The sequence below is a fragment of the Mustela erminea genome, chromosome 11, assembly GCF_009829155.1.
Source record: "Mustela erminea isolate mMusErm1 chromosome 11, mMusErm1.Pri, whole genome shotgun sequence".
Classification (NCBI taxonomy): Eukaryota; Metazoa; Chordata; class Mammalia; order Carnivora; family Mustelidae; genus Mustela; species Mustela erminea.
The window spans coordinates 101,399,131-101,417,598 of NC_045624.1; the positions used below are offsets into that span (position 1 = coordinate 101,399,131).

The following is an 18,468-nucleotide window of genomic DNA, read 5'->3' on the forward strand; positions in this document are numbered from 1 at the left end:
CTTACCCTGATTAGGAAAATATTTAGCTATAATTTGCTCAAATAAACCTTCATTCACCTTTTCTCTCTCTTCTTCTTCTTCTGGGACTACCATGATATGAATTTTATTACACTTTCATGTTGTTGAGATCCCTAAGTCTACACTTATGTCCAGTACCTTTCTTTCCCTCTTCAGCTTCATTATTTTCTGTAATTTTATCTTCTACAACATTGATTCATTCCTTTGCTTTATCCATCCTCATTATCATGGCATCTAGTTGGTCTTGCATCTCAGTTACAACATTTTCCATTTCTGCCTGACTAGATTTTAGTTCTTTTTTCTCTGCAGTAAGGGATTCTCTAGTGTCTTCAATGATTTTCTCAAGCCCAGCTAGTATCCTTATGATAAATTCTGGATCAGGCATCTTACTCATATCATATTGATTAAATCCTTGGCCGTTACTTCTTTCTGTTCTTTCTTTTGGGGTGAATTCTTCCATCTTTTCATTTTGTCTGGGTCTATTTTGTGTGTGTGATTGTTAGGAAAGCCTGCTGTATTCTTGCTCCTGAGAGTAATAGATATATTAAGAAGAGGTCCTATAATGCCCTGGGCCTGGTGTTTCAGAAGGTGTTTCAGAGTGTGCACTCAGCTGTTGTGTTCTGGTTGCTACTTCCCTCGGGTCAGTCCTCTGCAGAGTTTCTCTTCCCTGCAATGGGGGGTGTTTGGATCTTGTCAGCTAGGTGTGTTTTGATCTGCTTGTTAAAAGAAGTTAGATAAACAGGAGGAAGCTAGATCCTATTTCCCCTAGAGCTGAAGCTTTGCAGCACTCTGGGAGGAGCAGACTTGATGCATGAGAGGGTTTGTGCTGGTCTTCTGTGGGAGGGGCCTGCTAGGCTGTTTCTCAGGGGGACTTGCTCTAGTGGGAATGCACCCGCAGGGTGTTGGGGGGCTGAGCTTGGTGGAAGTGATTCTTGCCTCCACTAGGTGGCGCTGTGTTGCTCACTGAATTTGTCAGTGCTGATGGGTGCAGGGGGATAGGAGGGAGGTAAAAGGCATCTCCCTGCTTTGTTCTTGTAGTGGTGATTTCCTGCCTGACACTCTTCAGGAAGCCCCCACAGAAGAGCAAACAATCACCCCTCCTGTATCCCCAGCTTCTGTCAGATCCCTGCCTTCACCCTGTGTCCGAGCTGTCTGCCTGCCAGGCAGCAAAGTGCTCTTGTGTTTTATCTCAGGCGTTCCGCTGGGCTTCCAAATTCCAGATTTGATGGACCTGCACAGTGCAGACCCGCGCTGATCCTCTGGGGGAGGGTCTGGTCACACTGTGGCTGTTGCCACTTTGTCCCCCCCCCCAAAAAAAAAACCAGTCACACAACTGTGCACCCGTTTGGAGTTCATGGTAAAGCACAGCAAAAAGCTGGACCAAGATTTGCTGCACTCAGCCAGGGTCTCAGCTTCTGCGTGAGGGAACCCGACGGCACATTGGTGCTGCCCGCTGTCTTCACCCTGGAGAAGCCATGCTGCCACCCCCAAACACACTGAAGACCTTACAATTGTTTCTCCCTGGGTGACCCAGGGATCCCGTATCCACAGGGTCTTCCCCTTGGCCTTCCCCTTGGCCCTCCTTCGGCACAAGAGCACCCTAAGCCACGGCAGGCATCCGTGGGTCTTACACCTGTAACCCTGGCAGTGGTGTGGACCTCCAAACCTTCAGACTTTGAGCTCCACTGCTTATAAAGACCTGAGAGAGCCAGCCCCTCTCCTTCTCCTAGTCAGTGATTTTGGGAAGAGCTTTCCTTGTGGAATACCCTGGGTGGGTTCTTACTCATTCTTTCTCTCTCCCTCTCTCCCACTCCCTTCTCCATGAGAGGACTCCCTCACTTCCATAGTACGTGCAGCTCTTTCCTCCTCCATATCAGATACCTCCACAGCTCCTACCTTCTATGATACAGCAATTATCCTACCTCTGGTTGTGTAGCTTCTCAGATCAATTCCTTGGGTTTTCAAAATAATTTGATATTTTCTAGCTGTGTTTGAAGGAAAAGGCAAGCTTCGGGTTCCCCTAAACCCCCATCATCTTAACTCCTCCCTCCCATGTGTCTTTCGCTTGCGTTCTCTTCTCATATCACTGACACCATGTGGATATTTTCACTACTAAATGGTCTGTGTGTTTTGCTCTCTCTTCTGATGCACAGAGACTTACCTATCATATTTATCTTCCAAAATTATGAAAGGACAGAACTGTCCTTTGCAACCAGAATACTGCTTACGTGTCCAAAGGTCTCTAGAAAGTACCCTCTGTCTGATTTCTAGATTTAGCACAACAATGTCCACCATCACAACCCCACCCGCCTGCTGCCTCATACACCAATCCCTGCTTGGCTCACTGTCTCCAGAAGCTTTTGCTCTGCCTGGAATGACCTTTCTCCCCAACCATCCTGTAGGATTTAGCTCATGCCCCCCCTTTTTCATAAGGCTGGTACATACATCCTCCTCCCCACTGCCAAACCAATCTTTCCCATATCCATATCCCATTGACTCTTGCATGGGTAACTTTCCACCTTTAGATTCCCCATCTCACCTTGGGTTATGAGCTTCTGCAGGCAGCTAAGTCTTTCCCCGCCTGCTAGTACAATAGTCTGTACATTACCTAATATTTATCATTTAATTTGAGAGCATGAAAAGAGAGATGGTTTTGCGAATGGAAACTCATTAGGGGAAAAATTTTGAGAAGATCCAGAGAACCAGAATCTTGCAGATTTTTTATAACGGAGGCTTAATTCTATTTGTTGAGACTTTGAATCTCTGAATTTCAGAATACTAGAAGAGGAAAAGTTGGCATAGTTAAGAGGATTTTCCTCTGGTTTTACCATCAAGCCTTGTTGCACAACTGCTCTCTTTATTCCTGACCTGAGTTTAAGGTTAAGAGAGGAGGAGTAGGCAAAGGGATCTACACATCCCACTAAGTAATAGGAGCTTGCAGATTGTAAAAACAGGAGGCTAGCCCACACCATCCGAAAGCCTGGCCATCACTCCCTCCAGAGGACTTCAAATGCTTCAGGCCTCAGAATTTGGAGGCGTATAGCCCCACCTCTCCGGTGTGTGCAAGGAGCCCCAACCAAGGGGCTGGGCCTGGGGTTGAGGAAGCAACGCACTTACCTTGCTCACTGTTTTCGCCTATTTTATCAGGAATGAGTAAAAGACCCATCAACCCCCTTTGCCCTAGACAAAACATTTGATGACCTTCCCTAAATTCAGGAATATGGGAAAGAATTGACTACTTCCTCCTCTGCTAGCAACACCCTTTGCATGTGTCCTAATCATCCTTTTGTTTTTTCCTCCTGTGTCCTAGTTAAGGGAAGCCTCAGAGTTCTGAAATTTTGCAGGATAGTAGGGCAAGGCAAATGTGAGTCTCAGCTGAAGATTTGAGCATCTATAGAGAAAAAAATCAGGGGTCCAAATCTGACCTCTGCTACCAGTATTCCAATATCCTTTTTTTACTTTTTTTACTGAAAGAGTGGAATATTTTAAGAATCAAATTGTCAATTATTTTATTTATTTTATCTGATATTAGAAAATAATTAAAGTCTTAAACCATAAGAGATTCTTAATGTCACAAAACAAACTGAGGGTCGCCGGGCGGAGGCGGGTAGGGAGAGGGTGGTGGGGTTATGGACATTGGGGAGGGTATGTGCTATGGTGAGTGCTGTGAGGTGTGTAAACCTGGTGATTCACAGACCTGTACCCCTGGGGGTAATAATACATTATATGTTTATAAAAAATTTTTAAAAATTATTTAAAAAAAAAAATTGAAGTCTTAATAGAGAAAGTAAAACTATAAATAGGCCTCAAATGATGGAATTTTAGTTTGTTTCTGATTATAAATGTAATGCTTGTAGAAAAAATATAATAAAGAAAACTTAGAATTTTTAAAATTTAAATAAAATTTTATTCATCCATTAGGGCCATGTTTTTTTCTCTTTGGTTGCCCTGCCATCTTTAGCACAAAACTCCCACCTCTTAATGCAAGATGGCTATTCTAATCCCAGCCAAAATAACCACATTCCAGGCAAAAAGGAGATGAAGGCAGGAAAGGACTGTGCCTCTTGCTCTTAAGAACATGTCTCAGAAGCTGTGTCCATGCTTCACTTACACGCCATTGGTGCCATGTTCTCACATAACTACACCTTGCTGTAATGGGGACACTGGGGAATGGAGTCTATTCTGTGCCCAGATAAAACTCTTGAACTCACTTATTGTAGGAAAGTGGGAAAGCAGATATTGTATACCACCAACAGCCTCTAGCATGGGAGTAAATTCCAAGGAGAATCTTGTTAGATCACCAAAGGAGTGAATGTGAAGATACAAATGGGAATTTGTTCTATATTAGGGAAGAGATAGTGTGCAGGGTCTGGAAAGACAGGGCTGAAGCCAGCCTTGCCGGAAAAGCCCAGATGCACTGACTTTTAGGTGGAAAGCAAGGCTGCTGACTCCAAGAAAGAATTCAGGGAAAAAGAAAAAAAATGTAAGGATTTTGTAATAGGGGTTTGCAATGCAAATCCTCTGAATATCTACAAATTCTTCCGTAGGTATCCATGCCTTGTTAATGTGGTGTGGAGTTGGGTCTGTTCGGGAGAAGGACTGGAATTTCTATGTCTTGCTTTTTCTGAGGTATGTAATCAGGGTGCCTTGAGGCATAGCTGCTTAAAATACCAGAGTTTGTCTGTTTTCTTGCAGGGGAAATTGACCCGTGAAGGGAAAGATTCATTCGTCCATCCTGGAATGGAGAGGTCTCTCTTGGCCTGGTCACACAGTATGAAAACAAGGTATGGAGGATGTCTCCAGCCCATCACACCATCCACATGTGTGTTGGGGGACGTTTTGTTTTTAGACGTGGACTTTTAACACATCAGAGGGAGTTAACTTCCTGGTGTCCTGGTGAATGCAGCCATTCTACCTAGAGCTACAGGCAGAAGACAGTGTGAGTCCCCATGTTCTCTGCCTTCCTCTCTCCTATACTGATTAAGAAAGCAGGTATGCAGAATTCAGAACTAGAGTTGGTTGCCAAGGACAGTGATGTCAAAGTCTCCCCCGAAATTTGGGTATGGCTCTTTTGCTGTCCTTCTACAGAGCTGTTTTTGTCTTTCATGGATACTCACTAGTTTTCTACTGGAAGAAAAGGAAGCATGACTTTGTGTTTCTCATCTGGCATCAAAACAACCTCGAGTCTGAATAGATGGGGTCTTGGCTTGAGGAATTGTTATGTGGTGGGGAGACCATCCTAGGCAGAAATAACAAGATGAGAAAAGATACAGAGTTAGCGGGGTGAAGCCCCAAATCAATTAATAGCAAAGTAAGAACACAGGATGTTGTAAGTGCCAGGCTAGAAAGATCTGAGCCTCAGCAGGTAAATCTGCTCAGTTCAAGTTCCAGTTTCCATCAGCTGAAAGCAACTGCCTACCAGGGGTCTGAGGCACCGTGGAAAGAATACCTTGATTAGCTAATGATGTTTACCCCAAGTGTGCAGGGAGAGAAGTGTCAGGAGAGGAGCCATGGAAACCTCACAATGAATCTGAATGAGCTTGGAGAGTCTTGGAGCTGCTGAGGGTCTGAAGTCTGTCTGAGGGGACCTGTTAGTTTACATGTACCAACATACATCTAGCAATTTCAGAATTCTGGGGGCTGCTTTTGGCTGAAAATTAGACTGAAATACCCTTCTCCTAAGAGTTGGCCAGAGAGGTGGTGGAGTGGTATGTGATCCCTGGGATTGTATTTGCTTTGAGAATAGTAAAGAAGGTCAGGGGCAGGTGTAGGAGAAACCACAAGGACACATGGGCTGGGCGGGACGTCTTTCAGCTGCTTACCTGATAATGATAATAGTGAAGAAGCAAGGTTGCTCTGAGAAGCTGGTGGAAATGAGACGAAGGAGACTCAGAGAAGGATCCATAGTTTTGGGATTCCTCCCAACTCCCTCTCCATTCCACTTCTGTAGTTACCAGGAGAGGTTTCCAACCCCAGCTTCAAATCTCCAAGTGACCTCATGCATTTGAAAAGGTGACTTTGCACTCCAATTTGCAGTCCTTCCTGTATATCTCACTGCGGTCGGACTAATGGCATGTTAGGGTCACCACATTCCCTAAGCGTTCTTTTCAAAAGCTGGTGTTCCTAGATGAGTGCCATGTTCTCCTAGTAAGGACAATGGAGACTCCTTAAATTTTTTAAAAGACTATTTATTTATTTATTTATTTGAGGAGAAGGGAGGGATAGAGGGAGGGATAAAGGGTGAGGAAAGAGAAACACAATCCCAAGCAGACTCTGCCCTGAGTGTGGAGACCAAAGTGGGGCTCCATCTCACGACCCTGAGATCATGACCTGAGCCAAAATCAAGAGTCAGATGCTTAACCAACTGAGCCACTCAGGTGCCCCAAAACTAAATTTTTTCAAATGAAAAGATGAATGGAATTTCTCATTTATCAGTGGAAGCCACTCCGCCTTTGCTAACAATGCCCTTTGGTACCCATTCAGTGTTGCCTGTCCTCATTACCCATCTCCACCGTGACACAGTGTCCCAACTTTGGTTCACATCCCCCGCTTTGCTGCCAGTTCGAATACTAACCTCAGAATGACCCAGCGGCTTGCTCAGATGGTTGTTGTAAATGGAGTCTACTTGCCTATTTATTGCTCAGAGCTTTTGTCTAAAGGGCACAATGCAAAGAATGATCTCCTAACCTTTGGTATCTGATTGGCCTAAACTGACCATCAGACTTCAAGTTCTTTTACTTCCAAACATCCTACTAATTTCCTCAAGGCTAATTTTCTTCTGACTCTACATTTTCCCAGTCGCTTTTTGCCTAAGCTCCTTTTGGACATTGCTTGTTCGCTTCTCACAGACCCTACTCCCCACGTTCCTCACTACCCCTCACTTCGACCACATATCTCTATAGCACCTTCCTGAACCTCACAGGAGCTGGGCATGCCAAGATCTTACATTCAGTGGCTGTTCTCATTTACATTCCCTCCCTGACCCCCAAAGTCTTTAGTCTGTGTTTCCCGGAGTAAAGTTAAAGAAGATATCCAAGAACATAACCCTGGAGAGCACTAGCGATTAAAGGGGTAGACAGTGAAAAAGAAGTTGGGGAAAGGTAATGCAAAGAAATAGTTGAGTGGTTTTGCAGAAATTGAGGGAGAGGAGTTTCAAGGACACAGTCCGGGTCAGATACCAGCTGGATGTCATGGAAGATAAGGACTGAAAACCGTCTATTGAATAACTGTGTTAAGTGGGCAGCTGGGCACGGCCACAGAGAAACTGGCTCATTGAACAAGGGACAGTCCACTGCAGGGGGCATGCAGCGTTTGGAAGGCAGCTGGGCCCTGCCGAAGGAATTTCAATTTGGGAGTCATTCAACTCAGCTAGAAACTGGTTCTACCATTTCTAGTTCTGCGATCTGGGACACATATAGCTCAGTCTCCTCTACAAAATGGATTTAATTGTAACTTCCTCAGAGTGACTGAGGCTGAAAGGGAAATGGCACTCAGTGAAAGCAGGCAGGTCCCTCTGCCCTTCCGTCTCATTGCTTTAGTCACATTGGTTCAGCGATTAGTTCAGCTCATCCGCACTCCACCTCACTTGTCCTCAGTGTTGACACGTGGTGACTTGTCGGTAATTTCAGCAGAGAAGAGGCTGCTTTTGCCCCCACCTTCAGCCTCCAAAGCCCTGTACCTGGTAATGATGGCAGCTTATCAGCACTGGGCACCTGAGCTCCAAAGAGTGGGAACTGCCCCCCCGCCCCCGCCAAATCCCGGACAGTCTCCTTCCCCACTGCCTAGTGCATCCCACACGGGTCTCCCTGGCCTCTTTGCTGCCTTCTCCTCGGGCTTCTCAGTCTCCTCTTGGGCCCTCAAGGGAACTTATCTCAATTTTCAATCCAAGCCCCCTCTCGGCTTCTTCTTTTTTTTTTTTTTTTTTAACACCTCAGAGATTTGATCCACACTTAATTTATAACTTCCATATGGAAAACATCCACATGTGTCTCTCCAGTCACTTCCCCTTTCCTGAGGTTCACATGCACATCTACTGCGTATAGAAACGACACATTATAACTTCCTCCTACCTCTGCTCCCCCTAAAAAAATCAATAAAAAACCAGCAGCCAGCTCTGCAAGTCGCTGGATTTGCAACGACCACCCCCGCCACTCCGCCTCATTCCATCGCCATTCTTCCACCCGGTTCTGCCTACAGCGCCTGCCGCTTCTGCCATCGCCGCTTCCACAGGGACCCCCTGTTAGAGCTGAAATGTCACTGACACCATCTCTAACCCGTGGAGGCATGAAGGAAAGGCGAGTGGGCAGAGGGGAGAGGCAGGGGACGGGCAGGAGGGAGGAAGAGAAGGAAGAGGGAAAGCGCAGGCAGAGGACGATGGGGAGAGAAGGGAAGGGGGTTCATTTGAACAGAACCTACGCTCGGGCAGGAGTCTCCAGAGGCAACTTCTAATACCCATTTGGAATTAGAAGCGTTGGCTTGACTGCCTGCACCGCCTGCGAGTCCAAGACCCAGGGTGAACACAGAGCGCTCAGCCGTGAAAATCGCCTTTCCCACCGCAACCCCTTGGCACAATCGCACATGGTGCGGAGCTTGCCAGCGCGCACGCGCACGCACAGGCACGTACGTGCGCGCGCACATACACGCACAGGCGCGCGCGCGCACTGACGCAGAGTCTAGGGGGCACGGCCACAGCCGGTGGAGCCACGCCTCTGACCACCGAATTCCGGCCTTATTCATGGTGCGGTTCTAGTCCCTCTTCTGATAAAGGCCCTCCTGAGTCCAAGGACAAAGCCACGCTCACCACTTTCCCACGTTCCAAGCACCGGGTCTCCGCTTTCATCCTGACTCCGAAGCCCATTGCCCTACTGGGGTTCCTGGTGGTCAAACATCGCAGACCACCGGCTGCCTCCAATCCAGCCTGACTCCGCAGGCCCTCACCTGGGAACAGGTGCTCTCCCCTCCTGCGTACTGCACATCGGGTACCACGCCTGATGGCTTTCCTACAGGGCCTCGTTTCATTCCCGGGACGGTCTTGGGAGGAGGCCTTACTGCCACCAGGTCGGACACCTGGCATGTGCCGGGCAGAGTGGTGCCCCATCCGCCTGCTGGGCTGCCCCGGGAACCCTGCACCGTGAAGAGTTATTTGTTTGAACGTGGGGATGGCGGAGGGATGAGTTCGTCTGAAAGAGGGAACAAATCCAATTTTCCCACCTGTTGTATCTCAGTGCACATGGCAGTGCCTGGATGACATCGGGACAGACATGCTCAGTGGCTTCTGAGTTGCTCCGCCAATGCGGATACTTCCCTAAATCCAGCGTTTCAGTGAACGTCCACGTGTCATAGAGGGGTCTATCTCCAGGTTTAGGGCAAATTGTGATGTTTTGTATCCTTTTATAAAATCCTATGCCTTCAAACACTCGGTGTCTATACTTAAAAATCTATGAATGCAATATCCCCATATTATATTTTATCAAGTATTCGTGCATTCCTTATAATGTCTGCACTAGATACCAAAATTCTTGGAAACACCCGCAGGTTAATGGTGCCCTCTGCTGGTGACGTGTGGCACGGACACCGTAGCAGGCGGAGGCCCCCGCTCCGTGGCTGTTGAGATTCAGAAATGCCGGTGCGGTATTTTCAGAGTGCTAACTCGGAAATGAAGCAGCTAAATTCCAGCCCCAGCCCTTCTGCCAATTGACTTCCTGACGTTACACGAATGACTTCCCGCTCCTGGGCCTCAGTGGTCTGTTCCAGAGCAGAGTCCCAGCCGGGTCCAGGGTCTCTCAGTGCTCCCGGGTTCCTGCGTTCTGGACAGCGTGGCATCAGTTGCACGCTCTTGCCAAGACCAGGGACCCAGACCCTTCCACAGCCTGCTAAAGAGGCAATAAGACTCCCCGAGCCACCATACCCTTCAGGTCAATAGCGTGTCACAAACTTTACTATGGCTTTTCAACTTTATAGGAGACTGGAGAGCAGCGTGTGACGAAGGAGACGGAAGGAGGTGAATTCCTGAGCACCTGTCACGGGCATGCTCACAGGCTTCCCTGCGGTCCGACTCCTGGGAAGTAAGAAGCCCTGAGACCCAGTGTCCACTCCCCTCCCCAAAGGCATGGCTGTTCCGTTGAGGCGCTCTTTAATTTTTTCGCTGGCAGGTGTGCAGACTATGTTAACCAAAACGTGAGACTCTTACTGCTGGTGACGGTCATCAACAAGCTTTTTGCTTACTCCTCATTAGGGAAAGTCAGTCATATTCCCTCATCTGAGCTGTGCTTTGGTGGGTTTCCATAATCCTTCAACAGGAGGAGAAGGAAATATTTTAAGCAACAGTTTGTCACAGGTACATGGGATGAAGATATCTCATTGTTAGAAGTACACTCTGTCTCTTAGAATGTATTCTATTTGAAAATATTGCAAACAGGAGAGGCTATCTAAAAGGAAAGAAATATTTCTGATATTTAACCCAAGTAAAGGATGTGTTTATTACACAAGGATGAGTAATAAATTATTTTTTAAACCTACAGTTATTTTTTTACCTGTTTCTAAAGAATCGGAGTAAATAGTCCTGCTTAACACAACAGTCACCTATAAGATAACTAGACAGAACTTTATGAAAATAAGAATCCCTTTTAATGAAATAACTTAGTAGGATGATTCAGACAGAAGGTGACTCTGAACAGGCTAATTTTTTTCTTTTTTGTCTTAGTATTCCAGCTGCCCTCTCAGGACAATAAAATGCTCTGTTTGTCTCACTCAAACACTGAGGTACTGAGTGTTGCCCAGTAACAAGAGAAAATATGCAGATGTTGACTTTTTTCCAGTGTAAGGGCATTAAACCATGAGGAAATCTTTAAGGACCCAGGGAATAACTGTATCTCGAGGGCCGACTACCCCTCAGGCGCTGGGAAGCCACGATCAGTTTTGCCCCCTCAGTTCCCACAGGCCAGGCACAGATTCATACCAAGTACGCCCAGCTCTAGGCGTTTCTGTATAAGCCATTTCCAGACTGGAATTATTTTTTCTCATTTCAAATATACTGGAAAAGACAGGAAAGGGCATGCCAAATTGTCCTTACAAAACACATACAGATTATTCCTAAGAGAATATGAGGAAAGCAAGTAAAAGTGATGACCTTTCAATAGTCACATAAACAAAGATCCCCAAATTCAAATTCTTTTCACTTACTCTAAAGGAGTATCCTGGTAGGGAAAGTGTGGTTACACAGTGGCAAAGGAATCTGCCTTGGATCAGAATTTTTTAAAATGGAGGCAAGTAACTGAAGAAAACTTGTTTTTACCTGATAGATTTTCACCATGACTTTGAGTTTCATGTGAGCTAGCTGTGTGACCCTGGGAAGATCATTCTACCTCTGTAGACCTTACTTTCTTTATCGAGGAAGGTAGGCAGCTGAACACAATGGGACAGGTCAGAGCAGTGCTTTCCAGGCCCAATCCTGCCATTGATCACATGCTCGTGGGCACATACCTGTGCCTCCCCGAATGGGACCATCATTGTCAGAGTCCTCCAAACACCAGCAACCTCACAGGCTTGCATCAAATGAGAAAATGAACATGAAAGTCTTTCAGAAATTACAAAGTAATGTACAAATGCTAAGTCAGCTTCATCTCATTCTCCAAAGTCCCTTCCATCTGGAATTGATTAGTTAATCCCATTATTTAATTAATTTATTAAGTAATATGTTCAGGGCCTACTATGTGCCATACACAGTGCTAGGTCGTCATGCAGTGATAGTCAACCCAAACACAACCACTGCCCTCATGCTGCTGTGACCTCATGGAGGAGAAACACATGAGATAATTGCAGCACTGTTTCTGTGATACTGTTACACAATTTCTTTTCTTCCACATTATCTCTTCCCAGTCACCTCTAACACCATGTGGCCACAATGGTGAGTGGGGGGGGGGGGAGGAAGCCTCACCCTCAGCCCCACCCCTCCCTCCACAGCAAGAGGGCAGGAGTCTATCACCAAGAGTGGGTAGGATTTCTACAATTATTTCTACAATTATGACAATTATAAAAAGCCCATGTATTTAGTCGACTTCGTGATGGTTTGTAAATGCCTTTGAGACTGTAGAGTCCTTATGGCCTGCACCCCGGAGGCCCATGTCCATACGCCACGGGAACATCCGGCAGTGACCTCTCTACCACTGTCTGTAGTTGGATCCGGTTTCTTGTCTCTGTCAGGAGAGCTTCTCTTTGGTGTAGACAGACTATCAGTGTTCCAAATCCTAATTCAGCTCCAGTCTGCTCTTGCCAAAAAAATTGCCTACTGGCTCCCAACTATCTTCGGAAGAGGTCCATGTCACGTTTCAAATTCAGAGCCTTTCAAATAGTAAGAGGCTTATAGAAATATCTCAGCTCATGCAAACACGTCAGTGCATGTAGGCCTCTGATCTCTTATGTCTCACAAGTATAAGGAGAAGTATTACTGCTCCCAAAATACACGAAAGTTAGACCAACTTTAGACCATCACTCCTGTGGTCAACAGAATAATATCCCCCAAGATGTTGTATTAGTTTTCTAGGGTTGCCATAACACAGACTATGACACAGAAATTGCAAAAGACTGGCTAGGTTCAACAGACACTTATTTTCTCATGATTCTCCAGGCTGAAAGTCTCCAATCAAGGTGTTGGCGGCTTGGTTTCTCCTGGGACCTCTCTCCTTGGCTGCGGACAGCTGTCTTCTTCCTGTACCCTTATATCACCTTCCTTCTGTGTATGTCTGTGTCCAAGTTTGCTCTTCTGATAAGGATGTCGGTTATCTTGAATTAGGCCCCAACCTAGTGACCTTATGTTAACTTAATCATCTCTTTAAAGATACCGTCCCCAGTCACAGTCACAGTCTGAGGTACTGAGGGTTAGGACTTCAACATGTGAATTCTGGAAGAATACAATTCAGCCTAACAGATTCTATGTCCTAATCCCCAGAACCAGTGATTATGTTACGGCAAAAGGACTTCACAGATGTGATTAAATTGATTTAAGGATATTAAGGTGGGGAGATTACTCTGGATTATCTAGGTGGCCTCAACGTACTTGTCCTCAGAAGGAGGCTTAAGTATCGGAATCAGAGAAGAAGGTATGACAACAGAAACAGAAGTCAGAGAAAGAGACAGATTGAAGGGAAGGACTGCTGGATTGAAGGGAAGACAGAGGAAGGGGCTGTGAGGCCAGGAACACAGGTGGCCTCTAGAGAGTGGAAAATGCAAGGAAAAGGGTTCTCCCCTAGAGCCTCCAGAAGAAACACAATGACACCTTGATATCCTTGATATCCGCTCGGTGAAACATCTGACCTCCAGGACTGTGGGATAATAAATTTGTGTTGTTTTAAGCCACTAAGTTTATAGGAATTTGTTACAGCAGCAATAAGAAAACTAATGTAATTTTCTAGTCTGGAAACATTTTGGAAGCTCTGAGACTGAGGAAATAGAAGAACCAGAAAATAATAAAAAACTGGAGTTCAAGTGAAAGTACCAAAGGAAATGAGGAAGGAAGAGAAAAGGAGATAAAGAAATTGAGAAATGAAGGGGGAGAGGTGAGTAAGGAATTCAGAAGGAAGCAGGCCTGACAGAAGACATGCTGGCCTAGAGAAGTTTATAATATTAGAGAATTTGAACACAAAGCACAGAACATGATAAAAATCATTTGTGGAACCTGGAAAGGAAAGGAGCTCTTCTAGGAAAGGAGCCCTATTCAACTGTTCGCACCCATGGCTCTGACCACACTGATGTGTCAAAGCTTGGGCCAAGCTCCCTCCACAAGGACAGGCCACAAAGCCAGTTAGCCAGATACGAAAATGGCCCTAGGGCATGCATGCTTTAGAGAAGCCACTGACTGAAACAAAACCGAGCTCTGAAACCATCTAGGTGAACGATGTGGACATCCTCAGTGCAGACGACAGTAACAGTATAGCTACTCTTTAGAAGTCTATTACGATATCCAAGCACTTGAGAGAATGAATACACGAACAGACAGCGGCCAGACCACATGTGAAAATAGAGCTCTAGCCCACAACCTGCAGCAACCCCATACCTACAGTAACCAGCTCAGGAAGCCCGGCTGCTGGAAGTCGGACCTGGAAGCACTCAGGCGGCACTCTGTAGCAACAATCCAGGAAACCAAACAAGAACTTCTGTAACAACTGGCCCCAGATGGCCAGAACTCGATTAATAACGGACAGCTTCATTAGTTTTTGTTCCTATTTCCAACTCAGGACCAACGCAAAGAAAGTCAAATAAGTACTCCTAACCAATCACGTAGACCATCCTCCTTCTACATCCGTCTCCAGCTTTGTCATGACAACAGTCTCCAGTCAGGGCGCACCTGAGCCTCCTGTTTCTTTCCACCACAAAGCTTTCCCAGTCCTCTTCTGAGTTCATGCCAAAAGCAAGTGATGGTCGCCAACCGCCTTGCTGTAGCAGATGGCCACTGCTTATTTTCATTTGTGTGGTCTTCATGCAAACCCTTAGGAAACACTTGCTCCCAGCGGTGCGGTGATAACTTCTATGACGGACAGATGGCAGCACCCAAAGCGTCACTCTCTGATTGGCACCTGAGACTCTGTGTTCGCTCTCTGGCACCTGAATACCCACAGAAGTTTGACTAAATACTTTCTCTAGAGCAGACTACTAACGACGTTTGGGAAAGACTGAACTAGAGTTTAGGAAGAAAAGTCACAGTTTGGGTGCCAGAAAATAAATGGTCGAATGCCAGAGTGGAAGGAGTCAACAGGGAAAACCAGGGAATGGTCAACATGAGATGGTCGGATGTGTCTGGCCTACATCACAGGGATATTTCTTTTTAGATATTAATGTGCTTTAAAATGTGCCCAAGTGTTCCTGAAGGTTCCCCCAGGGTCTTGTCTCATTGTCAAGCCCAGTCCAGACCTCCATGCCAGCTCTGTGCTGGCCTTGACCCTCCTAAGACCCTTGTGCTGCTGGGCCTACTAGATGCCACTCCTCTCTCTAGAAGCTGAACAGTCAACACAGGGACCTGCATTCATCCCCGTATTGTCACATATTTCAGTCCCACAATCAGGATGATCCAGGCTCCCAAACATTAGCTCCTGGACTAAACACCCCCATCTCTGGCAGATTAGGACTGTCCCCTGACTCTGTCTCAGGCTGACCTCCATGAGCCCTATGCATTGTCCTGCATCACTGTCATTGCATCACTGATTGACCACAAAACGTCTGCTCCTTTCCCACCATGATTCTGAGAAAGTCACTTAGTAATCTGATATTGAGACATTCCCATGATTGCCTTGGAGCAAATAGTCTTCAAATTAATTCTACAAATACTACTCATATATTACGCTATCCCTCTTTTGGAGGATAATGAATACTGGGGGAGAGGGGTGGGTTTTCATCTAATGAGCAAAATATATTTAAAATTCAAAAATCTTTCCTCAAGCTTCATGAAACCAGGGACAAGATTTCAAAGAAAACAAGCTATCATCGCTGCCATCCATGCCCACCCCCAACCCCAATTCCTTACCTGGCCTCCCTTTGCTGGGTGGGGCAGAATCTGAGAAGGAGATGGGGGGACATGCTGGAAAATAGGTAACTATGAAAAGAAAAGGACAAATCAAGGGAGACTTGCCCAAAAAAGGAGAAATGTGTTGGCAAAAGGCCACTTTGTGCTGAGCCAAAACACTATTAGCACTGTAAGATTATGGCCAACAAGTAGCCCATATAGGGAGGGACTAACATGTGGGAAGTCAGGTTTCCTGTGTGTCCATCATTCAAGATAATGCCCCTCACAGCCCAAAGGCAGCATAAGTGCTAGAAGTATGATGTACAAAGGATGAAAACCAAGCTGCAGTGTTTTCTAAATGGAGGCATCAGGAGGGTATCTATACATGAAATTTGCAGTGGGGAGCCAAGTGATCCCATTGTCCTGAGAGTAGCAGGTACAGTTCCTGCTGCCCTCTGATGTGTCATCACATCCCAGCTAAACGTCCACCTCAAGTGTGTGCAGTGGAGACATTAAACAGCAGATGTATTTACACTTTCGTTTGTCACACATGCTTTGCTCATGGAAACTTCTGCACTCAATATAGTCTCGTCAGGGCTGAAGGCTGAGGACTGCAGCCTCCTTCATCACAAGGCTGGCCTACTGGTGTGCCCCATCCCTCTAGACTCTGATGGGTTAAGGGGTAAGATATGACTCAACAAAACCAACCAGAGTATTCACGGAGAGGGGTGAGGACATTAGGAGAAAAAACATTCTCTTTCCTTATCAGATTGTTAGTTGTAGGAATCATGAAAGCCTGGGTCATCTGGAAGTTGTCTTTCCCCGAGATGACTCCCAGAGCAAAGCAGAGCTGAGTGATAGAGAGAAACTGACTCCTGACAGCAAGGGTTGAGAACCAGAATCCTGTTACTGGGAAGAAACATGCTTAATTCTTAGTTCTAAGAGTCAGTAAAGTCCCTTGTTCTTTCTAAGCAGACTCCACTTGGACTTCTCTAACTAGCCCCAGCTTCAACAGAGGGATATCCACTGAGCCTGTACCTGAAATTGGGATGTACATTAGCAACAGATCTCCTGCCCCTTCCCCAGTGCTCATGTCACAGTGACTCCGGGAAAGTAGCAGGCAGCTGTGCCTTTGAGAAACACGACTCCCTGCCGGATCTGAGCCGAGCCCAGTAAGAGGTGGCCGCCTTACCTTGGACACATCAGATGTCTGAAATCGTGCCATGGTTTCAGGAAGGCCAGAAAAGCACAAATAAAGCGGCAAGACAGCTGCTGCCCTCCAAAAGGGCATAAGCTCGGGACGAAGAACCCCAACCCGTGGTTCCCAGGCATGGAACTGAATAGCAGAACATGCCCACACTGATGTGTGATCCCAGAAATCCAGAGAACCAAAGCAAGGAGGGCTGGGGGGCACCTGGGGGCTCGGTTGGTTAAGCATCTACGTTCGGCTCAGGTCAGGATCCCAGGTTCCTGGGATCGAGCCCCTGAGCAGGGAGCCTGCTTCTCCCCATCCCTCTGCCTGCTCTTCCCCTTGCATTGTGCTCTCTCTCTCTCTTTCCTTCTCTCTCTCTCTCTCTAAAATGAATAAACAAAAATATTTTAAATATATACATATTTTTTAATGAGCAGGGTTGGCCCCATGGAGCCCAGAGTCAGAAACTCATACTTTGATGTGTACAAACACCTATCAACTACTTCTACTGCCCATTTTTGTTTCCAGCATCACTGGGTTATCTGGTAGAGCCACCAGACGTTCTGGACACAGTCTGTTTGGGACTCTGAAAGGGACTCATCATGTCCAGGCAAGGTTATAAGACAACTACAAACTGAATTGTGCCCCCTTCAAATTCATATGTTAAAACCCAAACCTCATGTAGCTGATTAGGAATAGAGCCTTAAGGAACTAATTAGGGTTACATTAACGTTAAGGGTAAAACCCTGGTCTGTTAGAACTAGTGTCCTTGTAAAAGAGAAGAAAACAGAAGAGATCTCTGTCTCTCTCTTCTCTTTCTCTCTTCCATGTGAGACACAATGAGAAGACAGCTCTCTGTAAGGCAGGAAAAGAGTTCTTACCGGAAACTAAATCCTGTTCCACCTTGAGCTTGAACTTGCCAGCCTCCAGAACCGTGAGAAATAAATTTCTGTTGTCTAAGCCCTGAGCCTTCCTCCCGGCCTCTGTGGCATTTTTTCATGGTGTCCTGAGCTGACTAAGACAGAGATTGTGAAACTCCCTGGATAGCTAAGTCCCAAGATCTCTGGTACACACGACACCCATCTGACCCTGTGGTTTTCTGGACAAAACTTGAGATGACACCTCAGTTCATCTTGAACTCCACATGCTAAAAGGACAGGGCCTATGTCTCGGCTACTGGCTGGCAGTTAGAGGCAGCAGCTGCTGGAAGCGCCCATGGCTGGTCAGATGCCTGCTGCATGTGGCCGGCAGACCTGAAGGGCAGACTTTATGGCCAGGAGCTCCATTTCCTCCTTGAGGAACTCAAGTCTGCTGGCACAACCTTGAGGAAAATTAAGTGTTGGGCAAAGTCCTGCCTCACGGCCCATCTAGTCAACTAGCCTTAAAGTCTGGAATATGTCAAGACGGTAGAGAGTGAAATTGGCCTTCCTATTCCAAATGCCTTAGTTGTGTCAGAGGCTAGGCCGCCATCAAGATCTTTCTGCAGAAATAATTGTTTAGCAGAGCAGCTACACTGGACAAGTGTGTGGAAAATGGCCTTAGTGAAGGCACAGCCCTGTTGGCCGTGCTTACTGTTTCCTCCCCAGTGCTTAGTGTGGAAAGAGGCACGTGGCTGAGTAGCTGTTTTCCTGATGAAGGGAAATGCTGCAGCCCTTGGAAAATTCCTGGCTGCTTTTCTGCCTGCTTCCAAACAGCAGTGACAGAAATGCCCCCATTTGTTCTTATACCATGGGGGCCATCTGTCCTGGATATTCAGCCTGGGTTT

At 46.4% G+C, this 18,468-nt stretch overlaps 1 long non-coding RNA gene across 1 annotated transcript; it reads right to left on the reverse strand.

Annotated features, from left to right (window-relative positions):
• Nucleotides 1-3,944: 3,944 nt before the first annotated feature.
• Nucleotides 3,945-17,670, reverse strand: LOC116569274. The gene is made up of 3 exons (XR_004276946.1): nucleotides 17,585-17,670; nucleotides 5,841-6,162; nucleotides 3,945-5,257 (listed from the first exon to the last, which is right to left on the reverse strand). It is a non-coding gene; the product is annotated as an uncharacterized LOC116569274 (long non-coding RNA).
• Nucleotides 17,671-18,468: the final 798 nt, after the last annotated feature.